Source organism: Ostrea edulis, chromosome 2, assembly GCF_947568905.1.
Source record: "Ostrea edulis chromosome 2, xbOstEdul1.1, whole genome shotgun sequence".
NCBI lineage: Eukaryota > Metazoa > Mollusca > Bivalvia > Ostreida > Ostreidae > Ostrea > Ostrea edulis.
In genome coordinates, this window is record NC_079165.1 from 19,778,983 (window position 1) to 19,802,402 (window position 23,420).

A 23,420-nucleotide genomic window follows, 5' to 3' on the forward strand; every position below is an offset into this window, starting at 1 on the left:
ACTGAAGGTGGTCTGTCCAGGAACTTGTGACACTTTTCATATCTTCTTTGAAAGCAAAGGTCCATTTTCTTTCAAACTTGTCAAAATTCACCAGGACAAGTTTGTTTAATTTAAAAGAGCAAGGTCTGACAAAAAACAGGGTGATATATTATAGAGGGTAGGAACTTCCCTAAGTCTGGTACTAATGTACATGTATTGTCTCGCAGCCGCGGTACTTTGGTAAAAATGCACACACTACTAAGATATTAAATTTTCATAAGGAATCATTTTTAAACTTCAAAGTAAAATGAATGTAAAATTTCAAAAGGTGACATATAATCTATTCCAGGAAATGTTCACGAATTGCCTATTTTTTATTTATTTGTTTTTGCTAGTAGTCAAGAAAAGTATACCGGCTTAGAGCATTGCAGTTCATACACGCGTGTATTTTCAAAAGTGAAAATAATTTTTTATAGTTATATTCTACTTTCATTTTTGTCGGAGCCGTCCCAGTCGTTAAGGAGGTATACTGCATCGCCATAATGACTGCCTTCCTTTTAAAACATGAACGAAAATATGAATATCTGCAATATTTGTAAATTCCTTTTAAATTTGATTGTTTAGCCCAGTAACGTGTGGACTACTGGACCCAGTTGCACGTAGGTTAGTAAACTTTAACTGACAACTTTAACTGCCATTAACTCGAACATTTATTTAGCGTTAACTAAGTTAAATGTCAGTTAAACTTAACTAACTTTTGTGTAACTTGACCCTGATTTGTAGATCGCGGGTTTGAGTCCACCATGGGTTTTAGGTTTTTTCCCCGAGTTACTTTCTATCAAAACTACAATTTTCGACAAAATAAAGTAAATTTGAAAGTTTTTAATTTCAAAATATTGCTGTACATACCCTCTACTTTTCATCCATATCAAATTTCACTGTTGTGTTGTTCCTCCGTGAAATAGACGCACTATAATCAAACAATGAATAAGATGTTGTCTCATAACTGCAACGGCGTGCACATACAAATGGAACAACGCGTGTTATAAAAGAATGTTTGCTACACCGTTGCAGTTATGAGACTACATCTTTCAAAAAATTATAATCCATTACTTTTATTTACATTTTTAAAACCCCTTTAAATGCGTACATTTTTAATCTATATTTCAAAATCCCCACCTTATTTTTTTTTAATAAGTAGTCATTGGAACAGCACATACACGTTTATGTATATAATATCAAATCGTAAAAGGAAAAAGTGCGCAGTGCTGAAAAAATGATTAATCCAATTCTTGAATTGATTCTCAATGAAATATAATCATCAAATTATTTAAAAAGTTGTACAATATGAATTTTAAACTGTTCATATTTTTTTCAAATGTATCTAATTGTAAACAAGGTAGGTACGATTACTACTATGTAGTGAACCGGTGCCAGTCGGCCATGTTGTCAATTTGAAGAATTGAAAGTACAATTACTGAATTAAGAAATTCCTCATTTGGATTGATTTCTTGTATTTGGTTGGTAATATCAACCTTATTAGTGGTAAGATCAACTACTATAGGCATCGTATGAGGTTCATTTACGTTGTCTGAGACGGGAATAGGCAACAACGCTTAATTTGTGTTCATTCTGCACATGTGGGGCCAAAATGTAGACGCCACGTTCGAAAATGTTCATACGCCTAACAGACTATCGTGATTCGGTCTTTACAATTATAAGCAGATTTCATTAAAACTTTGTAATGCTTTTGATTAAAGGATTAAAAAGTAAATGTAAATATTCATTTATGAAGTTTCACGCGCATTGCTGACAACTGCAGCGCATTCATGGGGGAATGGCTATCATTACAATTTGTCATGATATCAAAGCCAAAAACATTGGAAATGTAAATATTCGTTAAACATCAAATAATATAAAAATTTGTTAAGTTCGATTACAATTTTAATATTTAATAGGAATGAAATAAACTTAATTTATCAAACCGATGAATAGAAACGAAGGATTTATAGGTGGGACCGCCATGCGCATATTTTAAGCGGTGTTCATTCCGCCGAAGGAGTTGTTCATATCTCTCGGAAAAACCCTACTAAATTCACTTAGTTTTCATCAATACCCCCACCCTACTTAAAATAAATATGGTGAATATTGATCCTAATCGATTATCTACTACAAGTACTAACAATCATTCTCTCCCTCTCATCATTTAAGTATTTCTTTGAGGAACAAGCAGACCAGAATTCATAAAATTGTTCAAGTTAAAGGCCATTAACTGGCATTAAGTCACAATAAATGTATAACATCAGAATTATATTTGAAAATTGGATGAAGAAGACGAGACCACAATTCGTCCAAATGCCTGTAAAGTATGTGAAAACATCTTAACGTAGTGTTCAACTCGAAACTCCCGATGTCATTGTTGTCCAACGGTAGAGATCGTATATATGAGTTTTCCCTGGGAAATATTTTACCGTACTCCCTGCAAGAACAACAATGTCGGTTAAACACATTGGATATTGTTTTGATAACGAATATTGAGTTAAGTAGGCAATGCATGTATAAAGAGCAAAGTGAATCGGGTGAACTTCGTGGTCCATGAATCGGGTGAACTTCGTGGTCCGTGGGCAGCTTGCCTTTCTTTTTATTTTAGACTGCAAGGTCACACTATACACTTCAAACATCATTATCAGGAAAATATTTATTATTATGGTAACATCCAGGTTTTACTGAATTATGATCCAGAAACGAATTAAGATTGATACGCGCGAGTACACGACCCATTTTAGTAAATTTCAACTAAAAATATTCAACAAATCAACTTTCAAATTCTAGTGAAGAGCAAAGTTTGATTGAAAACCGCTGCAAATAAAATCAGTGTTAGAGTGAATAAGGTTTCTATATCGAGGTTGTTTTTGAGGGACAGTTATAAACACATTTAGAGAAAAGTAACTTGATGATGTGTTGTTCTACAATAAGAAGGATTATGTTGTATTAGCATGTTTATGTTTGCATTCCTTGTTAAATGCCTGATTTACGATCCCAATATGCGTGACGTATATGGCTTCTGCAGAACCCATCAACAGACAAGGCTTTGTATATTCCAAATGCCATGCTTCATGATAAGGTCCTGATGTTGCATTTACACGGGAATTTCTTAAGTTTTAGGTAGGTGTACATGTACTAAGGGAGGGTGTAATTCACTGTGGTTGTTGTTGTTTTTTTTTTTGCGGTTGCGTCATTGTATGTGATGGCGAGGGCATTTTCCGAAAAGAAGATGATGGCTCTAACCAGCGCAGTTGCTTCGAAAAGATCTTTATATGACTTGCATCACTTGTTATTTTTTCTTTCAAAAATTTATCTATTTTGAAGCGGGAAGATTTGGGGTTTGTTAAATATATGAATACTATAGTTAAAGTTTAATACATGAATTACGAGTTGAAAATAAGAGTCAAGAAAGTATCGCCATATGGAAAGTTTGTTTTGGTTTACTTTGAAGACCTGTCATTGGGTCTCGTGTTTATGTTCCGTGGGGCAACATCCCAGACCTGGTTTGTTGAGCACCCTAAACGAACGGGAGTTTAGAAAGAATTCTGTAAATCGATACGCACAAAATTTTGAATTACTATATTTATATAAACAGTCCACTACATCTATATTTAAAACACGTTCCATGATATTCAAATTTTATGAGATTATTTTGTAGTAAAATATATTGTAGCCAAAAGATCTCTTTGGAACGGTAATCATGTTCTAATCTCCCAATAATCTTTGTGTCCTCTTTCTCTTGTTTGTCCGTTGCTTCTTCGCCAGAGTTTTCTGAGGTACGAGAGAGAGAGAGAGAGAGAGAGAGAGAGAGAGAGAGAGAGATTTCTGTGTAATTAATCAACAGACGAAATCGTCACGAGTTATCGAATATGTTTCTGATTATTTCGGTATTATCGGACATTTAGCAGCATATACATCGTGGTTTCCCAGTAGTTTGTAAAAACAAAGATTGTATTTCTGGGCTCTCGGTATGAGCGTGGCATGGGAGCCATAACGCGCATTAAAAGTAATTGTAGACAAACTGTAAACAGGTTTTAAGCTTTGTGTATGATTAACAAGGTGCTATAGAAACCGGGAACGCTGTGAGGAAGGAACTGTCTGATGATTATGCTAGTAGACATTTATTGCAGTAAACCTATGAACGGTTTGTTTGTAAAATTTACCGCCACGAAATGGCAATGACTGCTGTCAATCAAACTTTAGGTAGGTTATAGCATGTACTCGTGAGATTCTGAGGCTGAGAGTTGCGTATCTCGTAACATTGGGAGATGGGCCGTCATCCCTGCCACAGAGCAGGAAGTGCATTTTTGTGCTGTTGTTGAAGTGAACGCTGGGGTTTCGATAAAATCATCCATTTTAGAAAACATTTCTTGCTAAACCATAAGTCCTGGCTAACTTCATTAGCTTATTAGTGCCAATCATGAAGTATTTATCGGAAAACTGTTCGACATTCCAAAACATGGCTAGCTTAACGATTCATTTATCACGGCTCGCCTCTGGGTTTTTGATTCCTGTTGATAAGAATTCGAGGAGATTACTAAACATGCATTTGGAAACTTAGAGAAAATAACTCGAAGAGATTTGAAGAAAAGTTTGTTCGTCCTCTTTCTAGCTTTGAATACGATGAAGAATATCATGAATACATGTGCTTGTAGTAGGAACTTTTCAACGCTTAAATTCTCTTTCCCTGATAAAATGTCAGAAGATTGAAGGCGGTTTATCGACTATTACTATAATACTATCTATTTCCAAAATTTTATATCATAGTAAAAGTTCGAACTGTTATTGCTGACTAGTTATCGCTTTACTGTCTTGGTTACCGGTATTTCGTTATAAGAACAAATAACAGCGGCACGAGGAGGGTAAAATTATAATGATATAAAGTAATGTAGTGTACAACTTCGCTACCGTTTTGTTTTCGCAGCTATATATCTTCTCTCCTAATTTATCTGTTATTTGCATTGTTCGAAACTTCTCCGTTTTCGAAAACTTCCCGAAATTCAAACAGCCTTTCGTTTATAAAATTCTATAAACTTTTCCAGCATCAGGTGTGTTTGATACTTTCTACAATTTTTCAGTTTTTTCTCAAAACAAAATATTTGATTAAAAAAAAAATTACGTAAAACATGTTTAATATGAGAAATGTTATGTAAACCATGTTTAGCATATGTATGAGACATGTACTAATTGAACCTCCATTGACCTCAGATTCTAATGGTAATTGGGCAGGAAACAATTGAGGTAAACATGTTTCATCATGATGGCACGGTATCTGACATTTAGACAAAGTGTAGGAGCGAATTTAAGTTTGAGTACAGTACCCCAAATCTGTTTCTATCTGTGTTTGTGTGTGTGTGAAACCTCCATATCAGCATTCTTTGCCCGCAAAATCATTTGTGTCCGACTTGCAACAAATCATAATTAGTTTGATTTGGTCTGCATGTTTAAAAAAAACGTTAACATTCCCAAATGACCTACAATCAAACCTATTGAGAAATTGACAGGGTTTGCAAACGAGCAGCCTCCGTTTAGGTTTGTTGGGAGGTAATGAAGCGACCAGGATTACCATTCCCTTCCATCGCTTAACATTTAAATGATGCAATAAATAAAAAATGTTACTGAAATATTTAAATGTTTCAATACATAGTCTAGATCTGACACTTGTCATATGTCAAACTTGACAAGACGCTTAAATTGAATTAAGACGTGGTTATACCTGATCATCGCGTGTTCAGTGTTGTGGGTCTGTGTATTCTAGTTAGACTTAGATTGTCGTAGAGTCAAACAGTGGAGCGTTACTCCTTTGTGTAGTGTTTCTTGCTGAGATATAGATAGATAAATGAATGAATATATATATATATATATATATATATATATATATATATATATATATATATATATATATATATATATACATACATATATCAATATCAATATCTATATATCTGTATGTGTTAAATCTCAACTATGCTGTTTGTAAAATTAATATGCAAGCATCCTGATGTGGCGTGGATTCTAAATTTCTTTTGACCAGGACCAGGGCGGGGCCACAATATAGTTTTTAAAAGTTTACTTGCCTATTGGAAAATTGCAAACTGATCAGATGAGCGATGTTGGCCACATACCTCTTGTTAATGCTGCAATAAAAGCGGTTGATTTAAGAAATATGTGTCTTTCCGGTTTTGAGAATATACGAGATGACCTTGAACCTCTTCACACCGACATATTGAATGCTCCATGTGAGCCGGTGTCAAAAGACTCGACGTCTATCATCTCATATGATTTCAGAAACTGAAAAAAAAAACACATTTCTTATATATGCATTTTTAAGTCACCTGAGTAAGATCTGGCGACCTATTGCAATTGATCAGAGTTCATCGTCCTCCATCTTGCGTTAACAATTGAACATTTTTAACTTCTTGATAACTATCATTCCAATTCTTTTGAAATTAAGTATGAAACATCTTTAGGACAAAGGGAATGTATAGATTGTAAAATAAAGAATTGACCAATTTAAAAAAAAAATCTTCTCTACAACCGCACATCTGTAAGAAAACTACAGATGTGCGGTTGTAGAGAAGATTTTTTAAAATTGGTCAATTCTTTATTTTACAATCTATACATTCCCTTAGTCCCAAAGATGCTTCATACTTAATTTCAAAAGAATTGGAATGATAGTTATCAAGAAGTTAAAAATGTTCAATTGTGAATTTCGCAACTCCTTACTCTAGGACGGTTAGATATTAGGCATATTGTGTTAGAGTTGCATATATGATATTATGTAAAGTCTTTCATCAGTATAGGCACTTTCAGGGGCATTTAAATTTTAAAGAAAACATCTTGTTTTATACTGTTGCTGAATATTAGAATTTAGCTTAGATATGCAGAACAAGAATTGTTTGTAGATTTCATAGCCCTTGGGAATAGTGATACTTTTAAATAATACTCAGGTGACCGCTAAGGCCTGTGGGTCTCTTGTCTATTGTATTTATCTCGTTACACGCGATGTTATGTCATTACGTTGACTGGACTTTGTAGTGGTATGCAGCATTTGAAAAAAATAAGCATCGCTTTTCGACGTTTTTCTCTGTGACATTACAACCAATAATGTTGAAAATACCGCATTCTGATCGTGACATCCCAGTCGCCAATAATTTTAAATCCCGGCGAAATTTTTTTTAGAGCATATGAGAAAATAACCCTCGGTATGGAAATGCTAACAATATTCAGGAACAAATCTGAGTAATGTAAATATATTAAAATATTAAGCTTCTTCGTATGAAAACTGTGATTCTGAATTTTTTTTTTACACATAGCTGACAGGCTCTACATCTCTTTACATCTAAGTAGAGCTTAATTACATTTACAAAGACTGCATATTCTTTTCAATTCTCGGAGTGTCGCTCCAAACACCAAAGAGAACGCACTTACCAAATGCTTACCTACTCTGTCGGAGGACATATATGTGTCCTGTGCAAGTTTTTCAGATACATGAGACAGTTCAAACAAAGGTGGCGGACACGTCGCGCTGCATGTGTTTGTTCTGTCGGACTTGGACGCATGGGTTTTCAGATCTTCGTAACGTATAGTATCTTGAGTATAGTAAAGCGACACTTCGAGAGCGGACTTATATCTTGGCAAATATGGACAATTTACTCTCCCTTTATTTGAAATAAGTCAGAAGTAGTCGCAAATTAACATACTGGTCTCAAAGAGTACCGCTCCTTTTTGTGTCTTTTCAGTGATTGATGAAAAATTTAATAAATTGCTTGATGACAATTTTGAAAGCAAAAATGCAAGATATCTACATATTTGCAGTTATGAAAACTACCAGGTGTATATGTTTGCATGTACAAGTTAATAAGAACAACTCCTTAGAAATTTGAAGTATTCGTAAACAGATATATGCTTGGGGCGGAAATTCTACTCGACGTTAATTACACACAGCAAAAAAAAGAAAGAAGGTCTATGCCGTGTGTCGGTTATCTCTGAATATGACAGGTGTAAGGATAATTTGACTTAGGTCGACGTGACCACTGGTCATTCGTTTATATCTTATCATAAACCGTTGTTTTATCATATTTATGATTTCAGCAAAATTCGTTCAATTGTTTATCTTTACCCGACAGTTTTTATGGAAATACAGCAGATTTGTAAGTAAACTATGTATGAATATATTACTTGTAAGTCCGGTGTTTAAATCTAAATAAACATACGTATCATTCCTCGTGTCACACGGTCATTAAAAGAAATTAAGATGCACGTATATTTGTTCTTTTTTTAAAAATCTTATATACGTGCATATCAAAATTAATTGGATTTAACCCGTATTATTTTTTAAAGGAATTGTTGATCTTTGCTATAAAAATCAATTGGCTGATTTTGTGCATAAGAATCGTGTTAGAGGCCGATATCGTATTTTTATTTTGATTTGCGACTCAGGGAAAAGGAAGTATATTCCATCCCCATGAAAAATCGCTGCTTTTGTTCTGGTTGGGAAATCCGACACCACCCTGTTCTGTAATGATAGTGAATTGATCGATTCCGGTATTGTAGTCATGCCAGTGAGTTTGTCAACATGACGTAGTATAGAGCCACGATGGTCGTACCAAAGGTCATCTCCGGATACGGAAATCAACAGTATATCAATTGAAAAAGTGAACTAAGATGAAATGTGATACGAGTTTAAAAGTTCAGGGGGATGGCAAAGATAACGGCAGTGGGTATTTCGTGTGAATGCAGTGCAGATAATGCTCGAATTGAAACAAAATATCATGTTGAGGTGTTAACTTCGGTAAGGTTTCTGATACAAATTAGAATCCTATTATAGGAATTTGTATCTCTATTGATTTTCAAATTTGGATCTTGGGAAGAAATGCATGTAATTCTGTCTTGTGGTAGATTTCGACTTAGTCATGGACCTTTGGCAATGCTTTGGAAAAGAATTCTGTCTCTTTGGGCATGATTCATTTTTACAGACATTAGATCTTCACAATGGTGTTTTTAATATCTATATAAAAAGTATGCCGAAGAAAGTTAATAATGACATTGTAATAATGATTTGGTCTGACTTTCTTGAAGTGATATCAAATCTGAGATGACTACATCTATGGAAAATCTGAATGTAGAAACCCCTAAATTTAATCGTCTCATCAAATGTCAAAAACACTGAACAAAACACACAAACCCGCCTGATTTCTCACCATGAATGCGACTTCTGTCAGCAATTGAATTTCCTGATTGAATTATCTCTCTTCAAATCGTCTTATCAGTCATTAGAAGGTTTCGATACTTATCAGACCTCCTTTTGGTTAAAATCAGATTAAACCAGCAAATTGATGGGTGTTCCGTGTAAGTCAGGGGGAAAAGAGAAAGCCCCATTTCAACGACAAATTAAAGTTCTAATTGTGCATGTCATTCACATACGAGCGTACATCTTTGATAAAGTAACAAACCAAACCATACGAGTCACATGGTTATGGAAGATCAGATTATATGTCAAAGATACCTCCTTGTTTTGGTTGTAATTTTTTATATACAGAAGTTTGTTTTTTCTTTCTATGTCCGTGGCTGAATGCGTGTGTCAATCACAAATCGCATTTTTGTAGACATTTTGAATAGTCCGATTTGCAGCAGATAAACCTTCCTATTTCATTGTGTCTAGATTTTGATTTTTGTCCAATGTCATATCATTATAAAATATCTCCAGGATTTTGACAGGTCTTTAAAGGTGCTGGGGTCGTATCAGATCCCACGAAACGCCATTTTACCATCAATGGACTGACAGTTTGACAATACTATGAGCACTTTAAATACATAATGTTGAACATTTAACAAATACCGACGTTTTAAAAAAGAAATGTATTTTTAGAAAGATTCCTTACAAAGCGACGATTTTTGTATACCATACGGCAGAACCAAAGGCTAAATAATTTTCATTTTGTTTATGTCTATGAACATTTGGTTTTGATTATGCGGTATTTTAGCATTGAACAAGTTTGCTGAGAACATCTTTCGGATAGAGCGCCGCTGAGGTTAAGTTAATAGTCGATCGTATTACCCGGGGATTGATTTATGGAGAAGCACGTTCAACACTCGCTATAGTAAGTATCATAGCTCCCGTGCCGAGGATTAAATCTCAATTAAGCACCTCTTTGCGATTGCTAATTTGTGTAAGGCGATTAGAAGGTATGATTTATGTGATCTAATATGTTGCCTGTCATCTCAGACAGTTTTTATAACTATGTTTAGATATTGTATGACAGCCAGTTTTATGTAATTTTAGAATTTAATTGTATATAACGTGTGCATGTAAACACACCGAACAGTGACAGAGCGTAATGAACCTATTTTGTTATGCTCACACATGGGGGGAAAAGTGTGAATATTAATGGAGAATGGAAAATTTCACGAATATTCTCTGTAGTTTGAAAATTATTTAACATTGATTTCTTTTCATTAACTACGGAACACTCGTGGACTATATTGTACAGCAGATTATTTCAGTGTGATATACTACGATAACAATGTGTTCCAATTAAGTTTCCTTCATTAAGACTGATTACTTGGATGGCTTCGTGCTGGTTTTATTCTTTGATTATTAACAATGAAATATTGCATAATACAAAATGGCATATGCAGTACAGTAATTAAACAGGCCACTTCTATTAATAACAAAATAATGATTCATCAAACTATTAATTAATTCCTTTTAAAGGCGCTCCTGACTGCGCAATGTGTGAGTTTTAGTGTACCAACTTTTTTCACACAGAAAACCAAAATGATATTAAAAAGGCATTTGCCTTTTTTGAAGAAACTTTGTCTCTCATGGGTAGTCTGGACCACATTCGAGGGCAACTTATTTTGTAGGGGCCCCGATTGTTCGAAACGCAGGATGACTAAAAAAAAATCAAAACACTTTCCAAGCGTACCTGAGCTATAATCCCAAATGAGCATTTCTGTTATCCGACGTTGGTCCGGAAACTACACACTTTCAACTTCTTCTCCAAAACCACAGGGTCAATTTCAACCAGAGTAGCCTTGGATAAAGGGGATTCAAAATTATTCAAGTGCAGGGTTACATCCTTTTCAAAGGCGAGATAACCAAGAAATAAAAGAAAGCATGATGGCATCTTTTGAAAATCCTCTTCTCAAAAGCCACTTGACCAGAAAAGACTAAACTTAGTGAAAGCTTCCTTAATGGATGGAGATTCGACATGGTTTGATTAATGACCCCGGGGGTAGGGGGGCAACAATAGGTGATCTAAGTTTTAAATGGGGATATATTGCAAGAATCTCTAAAAAATCTTCTTCTCAAGAACAGGGCCATGGTAAGTCATTAATGATAGGCAAGCATTCTCAGGTAGTGTAAATTCAAATTTGTACACAGCATGTCCCCGTGGTGTAGGGTGGGGCTACAATAGGGGAAACGCTTATTTTTGGGAATATACAGGGGATACTTTAAAAATAATATTATTCAAGGGCATCAGTGCTATAATTATAGGTTATAGACTTTGTATGGGAAAATATGACGACCGAGTTTTTTGGCGCGTAGACGGACCGAGCCCATTATTAGTCATTATTAATATGCAGCTGCATCCTCAGATAACGTATATTTGCTCAAAGCATGCCCCACCCGAGGGGATAGGGGGGCCACTATAAGGGGAAATTTATATGAGAATTTATAGGGAACATTGAATACTTAAAAACCTTCTTTTCAAGATCAACAGGGCAATGTCTAATCACAGCAATATGCAAGCATTCTCAGTTAATTACAAATTTCAGTTAATTACAAATTTCATTTTATTTAAAACATGGCCCGGGGGATAGGGTGGGGCCACAGTAGGGGATCTAATTTTATAAAAAAAAAAATTATAAAAAATCTTCTAAAGACCAACAAGGCCATGATTTACAAGCATCTTTTTGCAGATTCAATTTCCTTCAAATCATAGCCCGGGGGAGGGAGTTGAGAAGGCCTCAATAGGGAGATCATAATTTTATATTGGAATTTATATATTCTTTGATCATTTTATTATCAAGAACCACTGATTAGATACATGTATATTGATATGCAGGCATTTCATTGTAGTGCAGATTCATAATGCTGGCTTAAATAGGGAATCAAAAGTTTTACATGTACATAAGAAAATTCGGGGAGAAAAATTCTCATGAGTATCAGGACCACACTAAATCATATCAGTATACAAAAGTCCTTCATTCGTTTTTTTCATCGACCCTGGTGTTAAGGTGGTGGTTAAAATCAGGGATAAAATTTTACATAATACATGAATATAGAGGAAAATCTTCTTTTTTAAAACCCTTTGTTAGAACAACAAGGTCATGTTTAAGACATCCCCATGAGGTATGGATTCAAGATTCAAGTTTAGTTACGACACAAACCCATGGGGTTAGGTTAGGGTCATAACATGGACTCAATTTGCCATGGTATTAAAGAGGATAAATATTTTAAAAAATCTTTTTACGAATAACAGCGGGACCAAAGTGGCTCTCAAATGAGCGTTGTGCCCCATGGGCCTCTTGTTTTATTGTACCTTCACTATTCGAACCCTCTACATATACACGTGTATTTCAAAATGAGGTGAGATGTCAATGGGGTATTTAACTGTATTCTATGTGGGAGATAAGTCAGGTAGCTGCTGGGTGTAATACATTGGAGGGTAATCCTCATCACCTCCGAAGGGTGGGTGTCGTTCCGTTATATATGTTCCTATCTAAAACTCAAATCGCCCACATTGAGAGTGTTCAAGGTTGGTAATCTAACTAGCAAATCAAATCTGTCCTTAGATATTGGACTAAACGAAGCTGAAATTAATATCCTGGGTAATTTTATGTGTATAGGTACTTGTAATTAGGAAACGCAAAGACGTGTAAGCTTATCGGCCTTGTAAACTCCACGTCTTACGACAGAGGCTCCTTCGTATTCAGGTAGGTAGAAATTACAGTGCTGCATACAAGAAATGTATTCAATTTTTAATACCTATCTAATGATAATAAGTAATTTATTACATAGTCAAGAAGTAATAAGATAAGATTTGATAATTATGTAGATGTCATTTGTATATTGAACAACTTGACCTACCTAGATATAAAAATCTTCAGTTATTCTTGATATGTGATAAGAAATGGTAAAAAAAAAAAAAAAAGCCAAAGAAGGTTGTTTAAAATATCAAAAATACCGGTAAGTTGTCAATGTAAATACCGGTAAGTTGTCAATGTAAAAATACCGGTAAGTTGTCAATGTAAATACCGGTAAGTTGTCAATGTAAAAATACCGGTAAGTTGTCAATGTAAAAATACCAGTAAGTTGTCAATGTAAAAATACCGGTAAGTTGTCAATGTAAAAATACCGGTAAGTTGTCAATGTAAATGGGGAAATTCTTGTCGTTTAGCGTGCTCTCTATTTCCTTCTTAGCAGTACACAGTACATGTTGAAATTGCACAACCAGTCAAACGATTGTTCACTGTGTCAGTTCCGCAATTGAAATTATTAACATGAAATGTTTATGATTAAGCAAACAGATTGTAAATTTCGCATGTCTCGCACTTTACAGATGGTAATATATCTCCTCCGAAATGGCATGTTTAGAGGATTGCACTTCATTACAAGTACCACTGTTTAAGGATCAGCACATATTCTTTGTCGAACTGTTTACATGGTGTATAAGAATCCCACATAAACGCTGGCAGATTTATGAATCGATAAGGAGAGGAAAAATTAGAGGATAAGACATTTTCTTCAGTTTTTTATTAATAGGAATTTAACGAAAATTGTATGTATTGTTACATTTCATTATGCTTTCTAGCATGATTGATAAATTTCTGCTAGTTCTAGTGCAAACTGACTGCAGAGTCATAAAGGTCACGTGGGTAAACCCAATTCCTGTCCAGCGAGTAGTCTATCTTAGTTTTACCTATTGTCTATTTTATGAACATTTTTGGAGACAGTTTTACTACAGACAGTTATCAAAATTGTGTTTGCATATTTTTTGGGGGGTCATGTGGTGTGTTTCCGTCACGAGTTTTTTTCTCTCTGCTATTTTGTTTAAATAATTTGTTATATTATTTATGATATGGAAAAATCACAGGACCACAGTTAGTTGACGATAGGAGGGAGAACAAATACACCCACTATTCCATACAGAGCGAACGAGCGAGTGCATGCATGTGTTTGAGATGCACTGTCTCTATAAAATACTATTACTCTTGTTACATTCAAGGAGGTCCCAGAAAACATTTCGAACACGTCACTGTGGCACTTGAACAGACAATAAACTTGTCATACAAATATCAATACGCATTGGAAACATATCGTATAAAAGTGTCAACTCCTGGAGTTTAAATCAATTTTAATTATCTAAATCCAAATATTTGCCATTGAGTTGTTCGTTGATTGTAAATCACAAATGTATGCACAAATGACAGGTATGTAATTTGAAACAGTTGCATATGCTGTTTGAGAGTGCAACTTGATTAACATAAGCAGTAATTTGAAGCCTGACATTGGATGACTACACCGAGATTCCTCTCCGTGATTTTTAGCCGTGTTGCGCCTAATGAATGTGGCTTGTAATTCGTTACCGAGCAAGAGAAGTTGCATTCCTCCATATTTTTTCCCACTCATCCCCAGCAATATTTGTCATGTAGTTTTTGCATCATCCTCTGACACGTAGTGCCGTAATTCCAGGCCTCTAGATTCTTGACTTCAGTTCAAATAGACCAAATCAGAGTTAAAATTTAAAGTTACTGGTTCTAAACGATTTTGATGTTTCAAATCCACACCCAGTCATGACTTTGTAATACGATAAGTTACAGTGACTCTCGTGGTTGTTCTGTTCTCCACTTTCTTACTTTCATAGTCATTGAGGCAAACCTGAAGCAATATATCTATTAATACAAAGATTATCATTTTGAAAAATCCCAACAATCAGATGTCCTTCAAACTGATACCAACACTGTTGTGATCTGCCGTTTAAAAGACCATGATATTAATTAGTCGCATACTTAATGTGCAAGCTGATTATAGCGACTGCTAAAAAGGCGCCAAAATGTAAATCCGGCTACAGAGCACACAGTGTACACATTCTGGTTGGGTAAAAAAAAGGGCGACAGTTTTCTCAAAAGATTGACGATCGGAGGCATTTTATTTTGTATTATTTGTTTGTTTGTTGTTGTTTGTTTGGTGGGTTTTTTTGGTTGTTTTTTTTTTTTTTTACCACAACTGTATAGTTAAAGGCACAGAACCACACGTTTTCAAAGGGGAGGGGACGTAACTTACATAATGCTTTTTTCTGTTCAAAAGGGAGGCTGCAATTATCAGTGGTGTGGATCTTTTGGATGTCCATATATGGTTAGAGGAGAAACTGGTATAAAATTCTGCGACTCGTATATTGTAAAAATGCGTTATTTTCAATTGCTTGTAATCTAACATTTTATGCATTCAGGAGAACTTTTTTGAAGCTGTGAGTTTCCAGTTCGAAAGGGGAGGGGGGGGGGGGCTTTAATAAATGTTTCTTGACAAAAAATATGTAGTGTGGAAACATGCTAGTAATTCTCTGCCCGGGGTTCGAATCCCGGCCGCGACAGACCTAAGTCGTTAAAACAGGGAGTGACAGTTCCATCGCCAAACGCTCGGCATCAGGTGTGAATGCCATGGGTCCTCGGAGATGACCTTAAAAACGGATGTCCCTTGTCACAGAAGGTGTGGCACGCTAAAGAACCCTCACTGCTCAATGGCCGTAAACGCCGAGCATAGGCCTAAATTTAAAGCCCTTCACCGGCCTTGGTGACGTCTCTATATGAGTGAAAAATTCTCGAGCGAGACGTTAAGCAAGATACAATCAATCAATTCTCTGATATGCGATAATGAGGTGGCGATGTAAAACTACGTAGATTTACCATAACACTTGAATTATGCGCCAAAACATTGCGCCGTAAATCGAAGTTATGGTATTTATATCTGAGGGGTAGATCTACATGTATATGTACCTGTCTGTTTTATTTTAACTATTTCAAACTAATTACATCGGCCTTTACCAAATATCGTGAAATCCATGATCCCTGGATCGGGCTCAGAATTGTATTGTTAAAATGAATTAAATCCCTTTCGATAATAAGTTTGTTTACCCTTGTACATCTACGTTTGTATCATACAAATTCCATATAAGAGCATGCTACGGTCGACAAGGGATGTTTACTCCTCCTAGGCACCTGATCTCTGGTATGTCCAGGGGTCCGTGTTTGCCCAACTATCTACTTTGTATTGCTTATAGGAGTTGTGAGATTGATTACTGTTCATTATCTTCACCTTTCATACACAATATTTGTATATAGAGACTGTAAAGAAAGCTTGGGCGACTGATACAAATACGAATCACTGTCTGCCCACCTTCTTTACATTTTTCGCATTTTGTGTGTGGGCCAAACTTTGTTATGGAGAGCCATAGTGTCTGAAGCCATATTTCTCGGGACCAAAACGCTGTAATGGAGAAAATCGAAGCTCATTCTTCATATAAAGCATACTGTGTTAAATGACCCTGAAAACAAGGTCATTTGGACAAGACCAATGCCACACGTTAAAACATTTCACGGGGTCATATCTTTCTACTGGAGTATAATTAGAAGTTCAGACTTGGCACAAAGGTTGCTTACATGCATGACTAGTACATGTGGCATGATCTTGGACTAAGGTCAATTGGCCAAGTCAAGGGCACTGTTAAAACTTTGTAATGCAGAGAAAGCAGAAGCTTATATTTTGCAGAAAGGTTACTCATGACCATACAGCTTTTTGTGCCTCTGAACTCTTTGGCTAAGATCACTGATAGAAAGTAAGAAACATTTGTCTAGACCATAATTAGTTCAAATAAGCGTCACAATGAAAAGCAAGGATATAACGAATAAATTTGAAATGCAAATTTTAATAATCCGAATTTTGCAAAAAATAGTGTAATATATGCTTGATAAAATTAAGCGAAAATATTCACTTCCATCGAACTCTGGCTACTTGTGGAAAAAAAAAATATATATATCCAACACATTGCAATGGACCCGACCGCTTACGTTACTAACCACACCCTCGCCAGTCGTACCTGATGTCCTGTTTTTCTTTTTCAGGTGTTAAGAAGACAGAGGTTGGTGATATTGATTCCAAAATACATTATCGAAGATAATTGGGAAGATATTGATTTTCACGGTAAGAGCCGTTTAATAATTTTTTTCTGTCCCTAATTCTACGCTCTGACGGCTGGTCTTAAATTCCATCAGTCTATTCGCTCGCAACTTTCTCTTTTATCATAATTCACGAGTAATGGCTATTTCAACTAATAATGAGCCGTACTAATTGAAAAGCCAAGAGAAACCTGCGTCTTATTTGAACAGTTAACTTATATGGTCTCTCTTTTTTGTTTTTATTTCTTGTTTTACTCTTACGAACGATGTTGTGCTATAAAAAGATTTAATATAAACCTACATTTACATATGATTTGCGTGGTTTATTTCCCCAGACCGATGTGTTTTAGTCAGTGAAAAATGGCATTCTTTTATGAACTTGTATATTTTTGGCCAAATGAAAATATATATGAAGTAGATAAGCTGATTATAAGCACTGGGCACATTCTTCTAACAAAGGTATTTGTCATCAGTGTTAGATAAAGATGGCAGATCAGTATAATTGTACTAATGATATTATGATCTTATTCTCGATTGTTAACATACCACTCGTAATAAAACCTAAGAGTCTTGAATAAAGCACATTGTATACACCAGTTTCATTCAGGTAAACAAAGCATGCAAAGCAGACGCATTCGTGGTCAGTAACAAGGAAAGTGATGCAGAATTTGTTAAACAATGTGAAATAATAGAATTCAAGGTTTGCACAAAAAAGTTAGCGTCTATCACTTGTGAGATATTTTGTCCTAGTGTCATATAAACCTGTGGCGCCAATCTTTAACACGCAATTTTGTGAACACAAGACGAGCCTTCCATGAGGACAGAAAAGACGAGACATGTTTCATTTCATGTTTTGCTGTTCCACGTTTTCGTTTTTGTGTATTTTTGTTAAGATGCATCAGGAATTAGAGGTGTTTATGAAATAATGGACAAATCGCCATCAAATGTGGGTTGTACTTTTTAGATGTCCTTACCAACTGGCTGACAGGTGTGTTTGCAAGATCTCGCAAATGGGGTAGTAGAAATTCTATAGTCAAGCCATTTTCAATCAGATCTTGTATTACGTTGAACCTTTGACTTTTAGACATAGTACAAGCTGTGTGATCGGCGAAACGTTGAATTCCGGTCGCATTGTACAAAATTTTCTTTGAGACCGCTCGGTCGGTTTTGGATACGAAAATATTTATCAAGAATTATATTATCCATGCAGGATACATTTTGATTTGCGCGTATATATGCGTTTGTGCCCCAAACAAAAGTTATATGGACATCTCAATCGCATGCCATATAGAGATCAGGATGGGAGACATTTGTCAAAAGATTATAGTTTATGAAAATCCAGTGAATGCAAACTAGAATTTGTTCCATGAATATCAGCGCAAGCACGTGTACCTTGGGTGTTCTGTCGCGTTTCCAGTGAGGCTGTAACAAGAAATATATGAGATGAGTCTGGTTAGAATAGGTCCTCAGTAACCCTTGCTTGTAGTAGGAGGCGGCTAAATGGGGGCGGTCCTTCGGATGAGACCGCAAAAAACTGAGGCTCCGTGTCACAGCAGGTGTGGCACCATAAAGATCCCTCCCTGCTCAAAGGCATTAAGCGCCGAGCAAAGGCGTAAATTTTGCAGCCCTTCGCCGGTAATGGTGACGTCTCCATATGAGTGAAATATCCTTTAGAGGGACTTTAACCAATATTCTATATGATACTCCCGCAGACATATTTTTTGTTAATACTGGTAACCATGATTTTAACTGGTTATCACTTTACTCTTAGAAAGAAATGCAAAGAATTCAATAGCGAATGAAGCAAATCTGAAATGTGGGTTCTTAAAGGGAGTCCTGTTTATAATTATAGGGAGTCCTGTTCATCTTTATAGGGAGCCCTGTTCATCTTTAATGGGAGCCCTGTTCATCTTTATAGGAAGTCCTGTTCATACTTATAGGGAGTCTTGTTCATGCTTAAAGGGAGGCTTGTTCATACTTATAGGGAGTCTTGTTCATACTTATAGGGAGTTCTGTTCATACTTATAGGGAGTCTTGTTCATACTCAAAGGGAGGCTTGTTCATACTTATAGGGAGTCTTGTTCATGCTTAAAGGGAGTCTTGTTCATACTTAAAGGGAGTCCTGTTCATACTTATAGGGAGTACTGTTCATACTCAAAGGGAGACTTGTTCATACTTATAGGGAGCCCTGTTCATACTTAAAGGGAGGCTTGTTCATACTTATAGGGAGTCTTGTTCATACTTATATGGGAAATATTGGTACAGACCAGAGAGCTACAGATCCATCCCTTAGAAAAACCTTCCATTTATGGCGCAGAAAAAAATGTGCACAGTTGAGGCGTTATATCGTTGTATTCTTGCACCACTGTCTCAAAAATCTAATATCAAACAAATTCTAACATATTTACCCACTATACTTGTGTCTAAACATACTTTCAAATATTCATTAAAGACCAATGCAACCCGAAAAATCGTTCGTTTTTTTACGTAGCTATGTTAGGTAGCCAGTCAAATCGATCCTGGTTCATTTCCACACCTACAATAATGTGTATGTAAACCAATATCCCTGCAAATATTTTAAGTTAAATATTTTGGATGAAATCATCCCAGTTCAGTTAAATGATATTAATCTAAACAAGTTTGAATATTGAACTAAACTCATGGCTTTCATTGGTCTGGTCATCATCCCCGCTTCTCTGATTTAGTGTTGGGACCAGGCTAGACTTTCATAACATACCAGGATTACTTTTCAATGCTTCAGAGCTTACTTTACGCATAGAGGAATTATACATGTTATATTAATTAATATTAAAATCAACGGGGTTCGATTTGACTGGCTACCTAACGTGGCCACTAAACAAACGAAACCATTTGAAGCTGCTAGTTTTCGGGTTGTATGGGTCTTTAATGAATATTTATAGGTATATTTGAACACAAGTATACATGTAATGGAGAAATATGCTAGAACTTTTTTTTGAGACGGCGATGCAAGAATACAACGATATGAACCCTCAAGCTTTATTTTTCCTCTGTCGTAAATCGAAAGTTTTTATAAGGGGTGAATTTATAGCTGTCTGGTCTATCCCAATATTTTCTCAGAGAGCTAGTTTTAGGCAAAAGTGCAAAAATACACCATACTACACTGTATATTAGCATAACTTGTGGTTATTTACCTCAATGTACGATGACCCAAATATTTCTTTAATATTTAAACAAGGAAAATAAATGAATTCAGATATTAGGGTCTATCATATAGAAAAATTATAGATTTAAAACAACATGCAATTCAACTTGACATGAGTGTAAAATAACTGTAGAATTTGAAAAATGGGTTATAAAGAGAGAAAAATCTAATATTAAGATCATAAATCACCAGCATTAATTTTGTGAGGAAAAAATCATAAGGGAACCGGTACATGGTCTATATACAAATTCACGAAATCTATAATAGCAACGATTACTGATTTTACGCATGGATTTCATAAAATACGGCTGTTTATTGACGCAGTCTTACAGACGATGGCAAGATAGCTCATATCAAGATATTTTTATTTCAATAACCCTTATACTATTGAATTTTGTTATAACAAATGAATTTGGATTTTATCAGAAGATCATTCCATCTAAATAATTATTTTCGCTACGGTGAAGACAAGTGAAAAGGGAAATGTTGTTTCACTCACTGTACAACAGCCAGGTATTGTCCTAAAATAAATGATTTTAGTCTTTACCGTGTAATTATAGATAGCTATCCGGTTTAGTATTATCAGAACAAATCGATAATCAATCACAGATTTTCTGCATCTTCAGAGTGTTTTAACCTCTGTCGTGAAACGTTGCAATGGACAAGAAGCATTCACCATTGTTTTTCATTTTCTCGCCCTTGTTCGATATGCTGACAAAATCAACAGAACAATTGCACAATGCAACACGTGTCGTAACACCCAGCATTTAAAAACTGATGATGATAAATACAATTTGAGCGAAAAAATCAATTAGCAAATATTTGCAGAAGAAAATTAACTCCTGCCTCCGCTATGTATTTCTGAGGCCACTGCTCCTGAAAATCCGGGTTTTTCCTTCCGCAAAGATTTTTAGAAAGTGCAGTGAAGAAGAACCTAGGGTGTTCATTACTACACGTGTTTAGAAGACAGACCAGGGTTTTAAATAAACACAGCATAGATATTGTCAAAATGCATCCAGTATGTCTTAAAATGGGGTTATAGAATGGGTACACAAAGCAACACTTACCATTGTAAAGGTTGTAGAGGGACCGGTTACATTGCAGCAGTTCGATCCTATGGTTGAATGCATGGTGTTTTTTGTTCAAGATCAACTTTCGACAAATCATTTTGCTTTATATATGTAAACATAGCACAATATGAATTGAAAAATATCTATGTTGGAATAGTATTCGCTCAAAAAAACCCCAAACAAATGCAAGTTTTCCCATGTCTTTAAAGTTTAAAGAAAACCGATGCGTAGTGGTAGATGCGCATTTTTATATCATTGGCATACTATGGATTGGGAAACGTTATTTTCTTGTATTGATGTAAAAATTAACAAAGCTAGCATTCTTGTCCGTTATTGTCCTTGACACCGGTGTTGTGTCCCATCCAGATATCCCGAATCTGCTATTTATATACACACTGTACCAATCAGGATTCGAACCTGTATGTGTGTCATCACAGCGTCGTGTACCAATGAGAAAGACACAAAGGCACGTGGTATTGTTCGTGCAGCGATACCCGATGTTAGACGACCGAACTATTAGTGTTCAGACATTCACACGGTGCACTGCTCCCTGGTCTGTAATAAGAATACATGGGGTTTTGTTTGGACTGTAACGTGAATGCTAAATCTCTTTATAATACCAGGTCATTGTTTTTGGCCGCAAAAAGTTAAGTCATATCCTGCGATTTAAAGGTACGGTTTTGGCAGGTCTTAATTTAGGGGTCGTTTCTTCCATCAATATTTCAGATGACACCGCGTCGATACCGTTTTGACACTCATTCAGGTAGCCTAATCGTTCTATCTAATCAATTGAATTTCACGACCCAAGGTCTTTCGAGTTAGAATTCCTTTCCAGTGCGTATAAAATATCAATTTGATTTTTCTTCTTCATATGTTGGGGGTCATGGAATTTGTTTTTCAAGGGGGTTTTGTAAGGAAAAGTAATGACCCTTTCGTCATTTTTTTTTTACTTTCACACCTATACAACCTCATTTGTGGTAAACATTTTTTACCCTTTAGAAAGAGCAGTAGGTGACTGAGCGCGGAGTAGTTACCCTTTCCTCTATATTTACCTCAGTGTTAGTTTTTTGCTCAAGACTGGAATGAAAATATACAATCATATTTCACTGGAATTTTATTTCCGCCCGTTTCGGGGGATTCTGGCGTCCAAAGACATATAGAGAATGCAATATATATAAACTTTGTTCATCAAAAGAAAAAAAGATTACGTGGTTTTGGGGGTTTTTTTGTTTGCAAATTCAGACTTTATCGTAAAGTTACGAAATTAGCTTGGCACAACTTCATATATAGAGTACATGTATTTGAAAATAAGACATGTAATTAATTAGTCGTACAATATATTAATAGAATTTAGCGTACAAGCGTATGTCATAGATTATCCAGTACTAACAAGGAATGCTGTGTAACCAGTCGTATCTCTTCTATCAGCCTTCAGAAAAACCATGCCATTGCATGATACCGCTACACATGTATCACCACGTCAAATCAGAACATCTGTATCGGATCATCTCACGTCCCGTGGAATGCTCTCATGTCGGCTGTCATTTGCCAGAATTTAAGAAATATATGTGTGATTTATACATCTTATTTAATTTTTTTTAATGTTTGGTTTATATTGAAAATGCATAGCAGTTCGAGAAAACCTTTGGTACTCCCTAGTTTTTATCAGTTCAATATCATTGATATTTTAGCTCACCTGAACTGACACCTCAAGTGAGCTTTTCTGATCAAAGTCCGCCGGCGAATGTCTAGCATCTGTAAACTTTTCACATTTTCAACTTCTCGAGAAAAGTTGGATCGTTTTCAGCCAATCTTGTCACCAAGTATCCTTGGTTCCAAGATTGTTCAAATGAAGAGTTATGCTTTTTTCCAATGGAAATAATTCAGAAATAGGATGAAATAAAAAGGATATTCATATGAAGAACCACTTGACCAGAATAGTCGAGGCATGAAAGCTT

At 35.6% G+C, this 23,420-nt stretch overlaps 1 protein-coding gene across 9 annotated transcripts in view; it reads left to right on the forward strand.

Moving 5' to 3' along the window:
* Window positions 1–23,420, forward strand: part of LOC125667602 (frizzled-5-like) — a 47,559-nt gene that overhangs the window by 7,365 nt on the left and 16,774 nt on the right. For 3 of the 9 annotated variants that reach the window (XM_048901185.2, XM_056156312.1, XM_048901188.2), the window contains one exon: window positions 17,155–17,233. The exons of 1 other annotated variant lie outside the window; for it this stretch is intronic. The gene's annotated coding sequence lies outside the window, so the exon portion shown is untranslated. Of the gene's footprint in view, window positions 1–3,041; window positions 3,145–3,790; window positions 4,228–6,312; window positions 10,213–13,218; window positions 13,815–17,154; window positions 17,234–23,420 lie in introns of those variants that run through there. 5 more of the 9 variants (XM_048901189.2, XM_048901190.2, XM_048901187.2 and 2 more) reach the window with 5 other exon arrangements.